Genomic DNA, 14279 nt, shown 5'->3' with positions numbered 1-14279 from the left:
TACATACTTTATAATTTTCATTGATTATTATTGATTCAGGCATTAATAATAGTTGATTAAATTTAGAAAAAGTAGCTTAAACATTTGACAGTAATATAAAACTATTATACAATAACTTGGAAATTCAGTGTACACCGATTACACAATTGCCTGTGATTACAGAATGTAGATAATTGTAGGTGAATGGATATAAACGACTGCAAGTGAATGGACCCACTTGGAAGCCAAAATGATTGCACAATTTAAAATTCTAGCCATTTAAATAATGGAAAAGGCCTTCAAAGTTAAACATTGAAAATAATTGAGTTTTAGACATTTTTTAATATTACACCAACTTTTGTTTTTTAATGCTCAAGATTATAAATAATTTTAATTGTTAGTTTAATATTAACCAATTTTAAATTATAATTTTATGTAAGTGAAAATAAAAATATTTGACGATATCGTGTCCCTGGAATATTGTACGCTTTTGCAGTATGCTTGGAGGAATAATTGTTATAATTATAGGGTTTATTAAGCATATCTTTCTCCAATAATTTATCCTCTCTGTCAACTACGTTTACTTTCCTCCAAATCAGAATAAACGTCTATTAAATAATAGTAAATCTCACCCAGTGAGGTATCCCTGACTACCTTCTTTTTAAATTTATGGCGTTATATATATTAAAAAAAGGCTTACGGTTTCATTATACAAAATAAAGCTTTTTTCTCCTTTTCATTTATAGTATCAGTTTTAATTACATTTTAAATGTCCCTGAGTTTATATGTCATTCACTAACAAAGTAATTTTTCATTAATCTTATGGCTGAAAAGTGTAATTTCCACATTTAAATTGATTATTATTACACCATTAAGCCATTTCCCTTACGGGGTAGGCGTGACTCACTCGGTAGGGGAAAGGAGGTGTGGAAGGGAAAGAGAATTTTCAGATTGATCCAGAATTCTCGTGTTATTTATATAAATAACACGTTCGTTCCGCAACACTGCTTCGACCCAGCTTGCTGATCAATCTATCGAGCAATCACGCCAAGCGAAGAACCTTACGAAGTCGTTATGTAAGGTTCCCTACTTGGGTCCATTAGTGGCCAAGGTCTTTTTTCTTCTTTTCTTTCAGGCGTCATTCACTCTACTGACACTCTTTTTATTAACTATTTGCCGCCATACTTTCCTGTCCTGATATACTTCTCTAGCTTCTTTTATGTTTATGCATTTTTTTCATGCAGGCTCTCGTGTTTCTGTGACTTCTTATGTCTCTTCTAAGTAGGGTATTATTCACACATTCTAACCATTCTTTTCGCGGTCTACCTCTGGGCACACTGCCATTTACTTTACCTTGATATACTTGTTTCGATAGTCGTTCATTTGGCATTTTCTCAACATGCCAGTCTATCTAATTCCTCATCTATCTTCCCGTCCCTAGTAAATAAGCTACCAAGGTATACGAACTTGTCAACTTGTTCAATTCTCTCATCATTTAATAAAATATTGCATAGTGTTTTCTCACTCTTTCCTTCGAACACCGTAGCTTTTGTTTTATTTGCTGCAATTTTTAGGCCCATGCTCTTCATGCTTGCATCTATTTTCTTCAACATTCTTTGTAAGTCTTCAATAGACTCTGCCATAACAACCTTATCATCTGCGAACGCTAACCCACGTACCCTTGCTGTTTCTAGATTCACACCCTCTTCGTCGAAGAAAGCCGTTCTTAAACACTTGTCCATAAATAATATAAATAACCATGAAGACATAACGCATCCTTGTCTAATATTTGGGAATCATAGAATAAGGTTTAAAATGTAAAAATTTAATTACACGTACAGTGCCTTTATTTGACCAAAATAACCGATTTTGATTGATAGTTTTGTCCTGACTAAAAATATTCTTTATTATTATTATAAACATTAAGCCAAATTCCCTTTAGGTTAAACGTAACTCTCGGGTCTTAGCATCGTTATACAGTGTGTGCCAGACTTTAGTGTCCGGATTTATATAGCTGTATAAAAATGAAAAAAGTAAATAATGATTTTTGGCAGAGGAATATCAGTTAAAGTTTCAATTTTTAAGTTATAAAATATTTAGGCTGAACGAATCAAGAGCATGGTGTAAACAAACTTGTATATGTGAGCGGGAGTCTAACGCAGTGTTATTGAAAAGAGCGCCGAGGTGGGGTTAGGATAAGAGAATATCACTACTCTACATAGATAAACAAAGTTTTCGGCTTACTGGCCTTAAAAAATTGACTTGCTTACACTTCCATTTTTTACAGAATTTTCTTACAACTACGTGTTACAAAGTACTATCCATCCACACCTTATCACTAATTCACTCGCTCCTATAGACTAACCTTCCTCGCTGCGCCTCGCCTCGCCTCGCACGCATTTCGCTCTTTTGACACTATGCCTCACATTACCAGCCCCTGTCTCCGCAGCTAACACCTAATACTTAACTACTATTTACAATATTTACATTACTCTTACATCTACTTTCTCTCCTATTTACAATCTTTCCTTCTCCATTCCTCTTCCTCCTTCCTTCTCTTCTTCTCTATCTTACCCAACACCCCATTCACCCATGCTACTGCCATTTTTCCACCCCTTTCATGCAACAATACCTCCATGCTTATCCCCCTCCTTTCCACCTCTTCACATTCCTCCAAACCAATGCTCCAATTTTGCACCCCCCTTCCCGCACAATTCACACATTCTCTTCTCTCTAGAAAGCCAGAACCTATTATAATTCTCCATGCAACCGCACCTCATTCTCACTATAAGTTCCTGACTTCCTTACTCCCCTTTCTTACACAAATATTGCGTTCTCTCCCTTGGCATAATCCACACATAGTTTCCGTTATACCTTGACTCTCTTATTCTCTCCTCTCCTTCTGCCTTCTCTTTCTCCATGCTATTCTTTTGAACCAACTCATATACCTTCCTACTTTCCTCGTGCATTCTGCTAACTTCATCCATCTGCAATCCATTCGTTCTAAAATACCTTTCCCTTTCCACCTCCATCTTTGCACCACTACGTCTGTTCTCCTTCTCGCACCAACACTCCCTACCCAATTTATTTATTTATTTTTTCTTTGCCAACCCCAGTATCCACTTTACATACCTCTCCTGTACCCTATTTACCTCCTCACTTTGCTTCCAACCCCACACCTCCACTCCGTAAAATAAGACACTCATCACTAGAGAATCAAACAATTTCATTCTTCTTTCAAAATCATCTGCGAACAATCTCTTCCCCAGCCCCCCACACCTGCCTCATCACCACATTTGCCCTTCTCACTCTCTCTTTTATATGACCAACCAATCCCCCATTTCTTTGAAACAGGAAGCCCAGGTACACAAACTCTTTCACCTCCTGTTCCGCTTTCCCTTCCATTTCCATTCCCCTCTCCCAGCTCTCCTACCTCCTTTCCTAAACACCATAAGCTTCGACTTGTCCGCATTTAACTCTAACCTATTCTTGTCCAAGTAACGTCTCAACCTCTTCATCGTCTCCTTTAAAGCCTCTTCGTTCTTTGCCAACAGCACCATGTCACCTGCATATACGAGTGACCATATCCTGACTCCTTCTACCCTAACTTCTTCTACTAGTCCGGCCGCTAGCTTACTTTCCATATCCGCGATCAAAATTTCAAAAAGCGTTGGGCTAAGCGGGCACCCTTGCCTCAACCCCCTATCCATCCAGAATCCCTCAGAGATTCCCTCCCCTCCTCTCACCCTATCTTTCGTCTCCTCATATACCTTCCTTACCCTCTCGATCAGGCCCCTCTTTACTCCCCTCTCTTCCATTGCCTCCCACAACCTCCCCCTATCCACTGACGGGAACGCGCTGTTTAGATATATAAAAAACGCGTACACTTTGGCACCCTTTTTGGTTAATTCTCTATTCACCACGTGTTGCTCCTTCTCTCTCTAAAGCCCGCCTGCGTCTCCGGCAATATTCCTGCCTCTCCCTCTCCCCTTTCTTATACAGTGGTACGATCAACCCCTCTCTCCACCCTCTTGGGAATCCCTCCCCCCTCCATACTTTTTTCACTAACCCCTTCAGCCTCTGCCTTACCTCTTATGTGATAATTTTTGGAACAGTAGTTTTTTATTTATTTTGTTTATTTGTGTAGAGCCATATTAGTCCGGACACTTGAGTCTGGGACACACTGTATACTGCCGGGGATCTAAAAATACCGCGTGGTTTCTTGAAATATTTTAAATAATAGGTTGGTTCCGCAACACTGTTCTGATATCATGCATCACAGAATATAGACCACTCAAAACTAGGCAAACTAACTGATAAACAAATAGTAAGATCCATACTCATTAATCTCATCAGTTCAACTAAGTCAAGATCTCCTCACGCCCTTTAGGATCAAAATGATAAAGTTAGTTGAAAAACGTAAAATAATCGATATTCCCCTTATTTTTTACAGGAAAGTGATTTTAAATAAATTTACAGTAATATTTTACTTTTATTATCATTTCTTGTAACGTGGGAATTATTTTTGAGCATATGATTTATTTAGAGCCTTAAAAATCTCTTGAAATCATTGAAATACTCGGAAATATGATGAAAGCTGTGAAAATATTTTTTAAATCATTTGGGATCTTTTAAAATATCTTAATAAATTATACTCTTGTAAGTCCTATAAAATCGTTGCATATCTTCTAAAGTTGTAAGGTATTCTTTGAAATAGGATGAAAACTTTTATGAACCCCTTGAAATTATTAAAATTCAATGAAATTTGGTTGATCTCTTGAAAACATCTAGGACACTTTAAAACTGCCCTCAAATATTTCAAATCAGCAGACCTTTTATGTAATGAAATCAATTTAAAAATCCTTAAAATATTTTTAAATGTGCTGAAGTATTTCAGATTTTCAAATCTTTTAAAATCTCACAAAGTCCCTTAAAATATATGAAACATAATTTTAAACATTTGAAAATGTTGGATATTTTTCTAAACTCCTTTAAATATATCTATTTAAAAAAGAACGAAAATGAAAGGAAATTCTTTAAAAACCGCAGACATTTTTTGAAATTTATAAAAATATTAGGAAATGATAACAAATTTCTGATATCCATTGAAATACCATCAAAATCCTTAAAAAATGTTGTGAAATATTTTTGAATCGTTAAAAATACTCTAAAATCTCTTGGATCATAAAAAATTCTTTGAAATTCTTACACAATTTGGGAAATTCTTTGCAATTCCATTAAATTTGTTTACATTTCTTTAAATACCATGAAATATTTGACATAGAATTAAAAGCAGTGCTGGGTATTAACTTGTTACAAGTAACTAAGTGACTAAAAAGTTACGTTATTTGTAACTTTTAGGGTAACATACTTACGATTTTTGCAGTAACTTGTAACTTAATTTTAGTTACTTTACAGTTACTTTGTGTACTTTATATTCCAATTTCCAAAAATATATTACTGTGTATCTATCTAGTTTTTTATTTAATAAACCAATCTCTATTTTTTAAAATAATATTTTGATGAATTATTAATATTTTTATTGTAAAAATATAATAATAATTAAGAATTTTATTAATCTTGTATTCATTATTTTAATTTTTAAATTAATAAATAAAGGGGGAGAAAAAAGTATCTTTTTAGGTAACTTGAAGTTACTTTATCTAGTAACTGTAACTGCAACTAGTTACTTTTTTCGTTAAGTAACGTAACTTTAACTAGTTATTTAAAAAAATTAAATTACTCAACCCTGATTAAAAGCCAGTGCGATTAATTAAATATCAGGTCTTATTCAATTGCAGTGCATATTGGTCAAATAAATCAATACGAACTGGAATAAGGTAATAATTATAGAAAATTTTCGAGATTCATGTAACAAAAATTCTTTTGTGTAGAATTCCTGAAAACCAAACGAAGAATCCAACGACCTAATTTGGACAATCACCATAAAATGTTCCTGTTAACAAAACAAAAAAATCATTTCTTTTCTTTTTTAGGAAAATTTATATCTTTTTTCAAATTGCAATAGGAACATCTTATGGTGGTTGTCCAAATTTTCTTATTGGATTCTTTGATTTTTTAAAAATATTATGTTTAGTTTCTTTTTTTAAAACTTATTATTAAAAAAATTATATGAAGAAAATGTGTAGACCCTTTTGAGATGAACAATTTTTATTAGCAATATTTGTTCGTATCTTACATAGTTCGACCAGAAAATGTAATTTTCTATTTTTTAATAAAATTTTTCACATTTAAAACAAAAACTATGCACCCGATTGAAAAATTGTCCAAAAAAATTGGTAGCTCTTTTTTAGGTGTGACGAATTTTACTTATAAACACTTTTTCTTATCTTCCATAGTTTGACTGAAAAATGGAACTATTATTTAAGTATGAATTACAAATATTATACAAAAGTGTATTGAAATATTAATGGCTAAACCTCTTGACACAAGTATAAATTCTGAGTATTCGAACGTACCTGCTAAATATAATAGCATCTTTCGGTCTTGTTCTCTTGTCACAAAAGAACTGGCATTTTCGGGGCAGATAAAAATTAACTATCCGTCCTCAAATGCTTTTAGTTCATATTATGTCTCCCAACAAAGAGCAACTTTAATACATATAATATCTCATTTAAGGCTCTTTGGTTTATTGGCAGTTGGATTGCTTTATTGGTCGTTTCAGAAGAAATGATCAGCTCTCAGGAGTTCTCAGTTCTCACTTCTCATTTGAAAGTTATCAATATTTTTCATAAAGTTTTGTCGAAGAAATGTGCAACCGTTATACTTAGAATCGTTCTGAAACGTTTGCATGATTACTATAAATTCAATTATTGTAATATTAAAAGAAAACTTCTAATTTTAATTAACACCAAACATGAATAGTTAATTAATTCCGGAATATCCACATCATTTGATCGTATTAAATTCAATCTGCGAGACTGGAGAAATAAAAAGAAATTTTATCTTTTCACATCACCCCTTTTCCAATCAGCAGCCTCGTGAATCTTCTGATAAATTAGTCATACGATTTGAATAAGCAGAATCTGGAATCTGTAACATTTTTCCAGTAGCATCCGATGAAAATGAATGATCTGAAAAGAAAACGAGACCGTAAATATCAAAATTGGAGTTCATTCGGTGTTCCGCAAATAATATTATCACTGTTACATATTACGAGCAACGCTCCTAATTAAAAGTAGTCGTAATTAATGCTAATTGGAGAACGTAGTTATCAACCGAATTTTACTCCGGCCTGCCATTTGGAGAGAACGTGAAAAGCGTTTCACGTTGAAATAATAAAAAATACGATGCTAATAAGATTGAATAACTTGACGTATAGAAACCTCAAACGCAAGAAGACCTTTTCCCATTTATTTGTCGAACATGGATTATTAAAAAAAAATTTGTTTTTTCATTGATACACTAACTTCATATCTATAATTTTATAGGGATTTGTGAAATAATTCAACTCGACTCAGAATGTACATCTGAACGTGAGCCACGTGTCGCATCTTTCGACACTGATTCCAACTGTGATGCAACAAAAAAAATCCAAAACTACTCAGCGCGAAAGACGTGAATCGAATTTTCTAATTCAACTTAGCCGGGAATGGAGTAATAATATTTCGAATTGACTCAGTGCGTGAATAAGAAGTCGAATTTTTCGACGCCGACTCAAGCTGCCGTGGAATCGAAAAATCCTAATCGACTCAGCAGTTTAGATTGAGTCGAAATTAATTGAATCGACGCATAAGGCAAATAATAAACAAATTTGGTCTCGAAATCGACAATAATCTTAAACTGAAAAATGGATGATAAAAGCAGAAAAAATACAATTGAAATCAATTTCAATCAATAATATATTTTTGAGAGAAAATTATGGTTTAGCCAAAATCATTTTTCTAACAATAGTTATTTGAAATTTGGTGTTTTTGAAACATCTTTACAACATTCTCAACATATTCTAAACAAATTATTTTTATCAAAATTCATCGAGTATAATTGTAGAGAATGCTTTACAGAAGAAATAAGACATTGCTTAAAAAGAATAAAATTAAACTTGTATTTCTTTAATAAGGTTCTTGCATGATTTATAACCATGAAATTTTCCAATAATATAGTATCTACTCTTGATATCGGTGAAGAAAAGTTTGATTTTTAGTACTGTATCTCTGAAAAAATTTAAAAATACATGAACAATATTTTTAATATTACAACGACCTTAAGTTACATGTTTTTACAAATACATACAGCTTTTATTGTGTATCGCGACATTCAAAATTTAATTTCATTCTTAATACCATACAAAAGTGCCACGGCATTTTTAAAAGTTGGGATATAAAACGAAATTGCGAAATTATACATAATATGTCACCTACCACATATTAGCAATACCACTTTCCTATGTTTTTTATTTATCTGTTAAAATAATCAGTTGAAAAAAGGATATTATTAGAATCTTTATTTCTTTCATTTTACTTCTCAGAAAGATGCAATAATACAAAATAATAATTAACAAGATTTAAAAATAAATATCAGGTACGAAAATTATTTTAAATCTATTTTTAGGTTATATTAGTTTTTTATTTCAAAAGATTGGACCCAAGTGGGGAACCTTACATAACGACTTCGTGAGGATCTTCACTTGGGATAATTGCTAGAGAGATTGATCAGCAACCTGGGTCTGAGCAGTGTTGCGGAACGAACGTGTTATTTACATCAATAACACGAGAATTCTGGACCAATCTGAAAATTCTCTATCCCTTCCACACACTACTCCTTTCCCCTACCGAGTGAGTCATGCCTACCCCGAAAGATAATTGGCTTAATGGTGTAGTATGCAAATCGCTAAATTATTGAATGATTTCCAATTCTTCAATCTCCAATCCTTAAGCATGAAACGTTTTGACATAAAAGTATAAAAATAAAACTCTACTCAATCTTAACTGGAGCCTGTATTTAAAAAAAGTTTGACTAAATTTTCAGCTGAACCGAGTCAGATTATATAGTCCGTTTAATTCAACTCATCCACATCACTGATTTTTAATCAACCTCCAAGGTCAAAAAACGTACTCTTCGGTCGAAAAACTAAAGTTAGTTTCTTTTATTCTCTAAACTTGACGACTGGTTTCAATTGAAATTTATTTGCCTTAATTCAACACTTCAGTATTTTGTGATCAAGTTTGGTTATTAGTTATAAACTAGATTTTTTAGAATAGCTTTCATCTCACCAGTAAAATCCTAAAACATAGCGTGTACCCTTTTGATTTGCTAACTTCGGCTTAGTAAAAAAGTATTTAGACTTTAAACATTGATAAATTTTGAAAATTCATAAGATTTTCGAGAAACTTTTTTTATTTTTATAGTAAAATCTACAAAAGAAGAAAAGCAGGGAGCGTTAACTGTGATAATAGAATATGTTCCTTGAAGATTTCATTTACAATTTAGCTAATTCTGGGTGTCACTTTGAGAAAAGATCGAATAGTTTCGTCAAATCCTCTTTCCTACTTGAGTCCAGTACCTGTCTCGTGCGACACCCAACTATTATTCGTGTGTACACACTTTTGTCACATTCTTTGCTTTAAGCTCATCCAGGGTTCGGATCCTCCTTACTCTGTTTGTTTTTCTGTTAAAAGTCAACTTTCTCGCAATGCTTTGACACCTAGATACCTGGGTGACAATATTTATACGCTACTGTCGTTTTACGAAATTCTTTGGTTTCGTGTCACGTTCTCAGGAATAAACATGGAAATACACACTACTTGCAGAGTAGAAAAAAAGTTGTTCCATCATCTGCGCTGAGTAGAATCTCTTATGGGTGAATTGTTCAAGAAGTGTTGGACAAAGAATTAGTATATGCTTCAAAAAATGTACAGAAGTATGTTAGAACAATATTATGTATTAACTTTCTTTGAGTGGAATGATTTTATAGAAAAATTCCAACGTTGAAATAGTGAAGATGTTTTTATTTTATTTTCTGTTTTCTTGACCTGCTTTTGAGGAATTTGGGACTTCCGGTTATAAGTGAAAATAAAGATCGAAAAAACAAAGAAAAACAAAGAGTCAAACAGATTTGATAATGCGGACTCACGAAATGTTTGGTGGAGAAGCTTAGTTTACTGAAAAAGGTTTACAAAGCACTAGCGACTTTAGAAACCGGAATTCTACCAAAGGTATACGCGTAAGTTATGTAAACACGTGGCACAGCCTGTGCATGCAGGGAAGTCATTTTATGTTTGTAAATGATAATGATCATTAGTGCTTTAGGCTAAGTTCTTTCGTTGTAAGATGTAAGCAATATGATGATTCTTCCACTTAGCGGCGGCGAGCCTTAAGAGCTTCTGTAGTTTACCTGGTACTTTTATATATCGTAAGTGACATACAATTTCACTGAAAACAACCACGAAGCAAAGGAGTGAAAGAAAAAGATTATTTCGGGAATAAAAATTGAAAAAGCCATTTTTATCAGAGTATTTTTTTTTTTTTTTTTTTTTAACAAAAGATTATAAGAGTAGTATATTTCGAGTAAAAACATGGTTTGTAGCAATTAATTCGTCCATAAGATTATTTCTGCATATTCTAAATCAGATATTATCTTTTTCACTACACATGAGTTTAATTTGTTTCCAGAAAATACCATAGAACCAAAACATGTGTAATAACTCTACAAACAGTAATTACATGTTTTTGGTCTCAAGAGTGTGATAAATCTTACACTCTGGTGTAAATTAGATTAGAATGAATAAGACAGGTGGGTCCGCTTATTTTCTTATTCAAATTCATATTTCGACAGACTACGACTACGTCTTTTTTGCAGAATAAGAAATGTGATGTCTAACAATGACAAATTGGCATCGAAAGATTATAGACTTACTACTAATATGTTTTGCCTGCTTCTTATGACAATAATAATTATTGATTCATTCCTACCTACACAACAAATTTTTTCATTCATTCGGAACATAAAAACGGTATTAAAATTTACTGAAACAAAACTGAACCACATTTGATTCATTTTGAGCAATGCGAACAATATAACAGCAATTCAATTAATTTTCAGATTTGTCATTGATTATGAAAGTGACTATATAGCTGAAATTTATATTTAGTTTGTGAGAAAAAGAGCTGAAACGAGATTGAAACCCTAATTTTTTCTGCTTACTGCAAAACCACATAAGAATGGGTTACCGGATTAATACCTTTTTATTGTTTAGTTTTGACCTTTTAGCAAGCCAGTTTTTGTCCAGTAGTAAATTTCCACCTGTGATGCAGAAGTACATAATAGAAGAACAGGATCTCTTTTTTTGGGAATAATATGATAAGAAAGAAGTGGGTATAGAAAAATATGATAGTAGGTGTGCGAAAGGGGGATAGCAAGAAACCTGAAATATTCGCGGATGCATAAAGACGTGAAATATGGCCACATGAATCAGATGGTCTTCTCGGGAAATAAACGGGCCCACATGAGGGTTTGACAATATCCTCATGGCGGCATTCTACATGGATTAGCGCCTTGAGGTTTTATGGCCCATTTTGCTTATGCACAGCCAGGGCAAGGTTGTCTCTTCACAAGGATTCTCTCCTACTGATGTCGAAATGCAACTGCAGTCAGTGGCTACTAAAAGAATATCAGGTTTAGTTCACTTTTGAACCACTGCAGGATTCGTCCAGTTTTGAAATCAGGTCTAACCTTTTCGATTCGTAGGACATTGAATATTCATAATTTCGAAAAATATGACTGTCCATAGATCTTCTAAACTAGAAGCTTTAATTTGGCCCATATTAGGTACTATGTCTAAACCCTATCCAGTATCAAAAGCTTTTTTAATAATATGACAATATACTTTTTTCTAACTACGAGGTCGATAATATAGTAAGTTAAAAAATGAGAGGGTAGGAAGGGTCGCGAAAAATATTTCGATTGTTAACAGGAAGAGAGGAGAGGGAAGTAACTTTAATAAATTAGATAACATTCAGGACGCTTCCTGATGATAAATTTTAACAAAGTTTGCGAACTTTGCGAAAGATGGCCGTGCAATTGTACAGTTCAATGACTTGATAAGCTTGATAATCACTTTCATATTACAGACTTCACACTCTTTGCCCATTCACCTCTTTACCCATTTTTTAAAGAATTCTCCTTTCTCTCCTTGATCTCAAGAGACTTCCCCTTCTTCTCGATTTTTTCCGATAAATGCGAACTGAATTAATAGAAGCCAATAAATTCAACTAATGGAATGAGAGTTGAAGTACTTTTTTCAAAATTCGTTATTTCAGTTGCAGATTGATCTACAATTGATCTACTTCAGCTGAAAATTCAACTACTTGTTTGAAAATTATTACCTTTTGTGGATGATTTGTCTTTTAAGATAGAAAATGAATCTGTTTTATTAAAAATTCATATTTTTATTTGAGAATTGAACTATTTTGTTTAAAATAATTCTTTCTTGGTTAAATTTTAAAGGTAGATTTTTTTGTTTGAAACTTAATTTTTTAATTTGAAAAATTGACGATTTCATTTTTTGTTGAAAACTTATTTTTTTCTTTTAGTTGAAAATTTAATTATTTGGTTGAAAATTCATCTTTCCTGGTTTAAAATTTTTTGAAACATTCGACTTTTTAGCTTTAAAACTTAAGTATTTGGTTGATAAATTTTGTTTTGTTTTGTTGAAAGCTAATTTTTTAAACGAAAAATTTAACTATTTCATGAGTTTCAGTTTAAAATTTATTTTCTTTTTCAGTCAAAAAATTCTTCTTTAAAATCTTCTTGGCTAAAAGAGAACTCTTTTGTAGAAATTCGCACAATCTAAAAATAAATTTATTTTTTGCTGGAATATGTACCTATTTGGTTGTTATTGAAACTGTTTGGTTCAAAATAATTTTTTTTTTTAAATTCATCTTTTTGATTTGAATATGGTATTTAATTATTAATATATGACTTCTATTGGAAAGAATTTATTCTCCTATTTTCGTGAAAAATTATCCTCTTTTCTCTGTTTGGAGAGTATATTGGGCTGTCCAGTCTGATATTTTAGTAGATAGTTTTAATTATTCTTGCACTAAAAAAAAGTTCTATTTAAAGTTACTAGACGCGTCTGGTTAAAAAATTCTATTTATTTTATTCTGAAATTATGGTAAATATGATTTTTTCTTATTAAAACTGTTCTGGTTAATATTTCTGGTAACAGAAGTGTCGCGATCTTTTGTCGATTTCTAGAAATCTGTCTTTTGTCTTCTGTCATTCTTCTGGATGTGTCAATTGACGATTTAGCGTAAATGTCTAATACTCGAACAATCGCGATTTGTTAATTGTATTTTCAGTTATATAAGTATAAATGATTATAGTAAAAAGTGAATTTAGTTGTTTTATAAGAAAAAATTGCGCGTTATCTGCCTAAACATCAGTGCTACAGGAATATTTCCAAACCAGGCACAAATTTTTTGGGTGTCATTGAAAAATATTCTCTAAAATATTAACATTGTGAAAATAAATAAATAAAGTGAATGTTCGAGAATGTGTATGTTGACCAAGTGATCTACATGTATGTGATGGAAAACCACGAATCAAATAGTCTTAACGGATAGTTTCAGAAACAGAACGCACCAACAATACGTTGCTTTTGCTTCGAGTGTTGTATCGATTGCCATTTATTACTACATATGTTTGTTGTCGGAAACTTTTGTTTTTCTTTGGGAAAATGTAACATGTCGTCCTTTTTATTTCAGATGGGTTTAGGAAGATTCCATAAAGGTAGAAGAGTATCGAAATTCAAAATTGCCGAAAATCGACATTTACCAGAATATCTAGTTGAGTTTACCAGAACATCTGGTTCATTTTATCAGAACTTCTGGTTACATTTACCCGAATTTCTGTTAAAATTAACCAGCAAATTATCATACAGAAACTTCTGATACTTTTAACCAGAATTTTTAGTAAGGGCATATTTAACACTCTATTCTAGTTGAATTAAACAGAATTCTGGTTGTTTCATCCAGAATTTTGTTTGAGTGTGACATAAAAAAAATTTGAGTATCAAAAATTTGCAAACCGTTAACAATGGCATTATGTGACAAATGAAAACTACCCATTGTGCAACGTTTTGATGCGATTTTTCAGTTTAGTTTGATATGTACTTGGGTATTTTGTGTGTATTCATTGCCGAGTTCGCCACATGATCACGTCGGCATATCCGCAATATTGAATCCACTAGAAAAGCGAAAAAAAGCACAATGGGCGTGAAATGCATGTTACCCCAATGACTACGATATGTTCAGGAGGGGGAGGGGGTAGCCCAAAA

Source organism: Belonocnema kinseyi, chromosome 2 (assembly GCF_010883055.1).
Source record: "Belonocnema kinseyi isolate 2016_QV_RU_SX_M_011 chromosome 2, B_treatae_v1, whole genome shotgun sequence".
NCBI lineage: Eukaryota > Metazoa > Arthropoda > Insecta > Hymenoptera > Cynipidae > Belonocnema > Belonocnema kinseyi.
The sequence above is the reverse complement of the archived record's forward strand: the minus strand, read 5'-3'. Positions refer to the sequence as shown.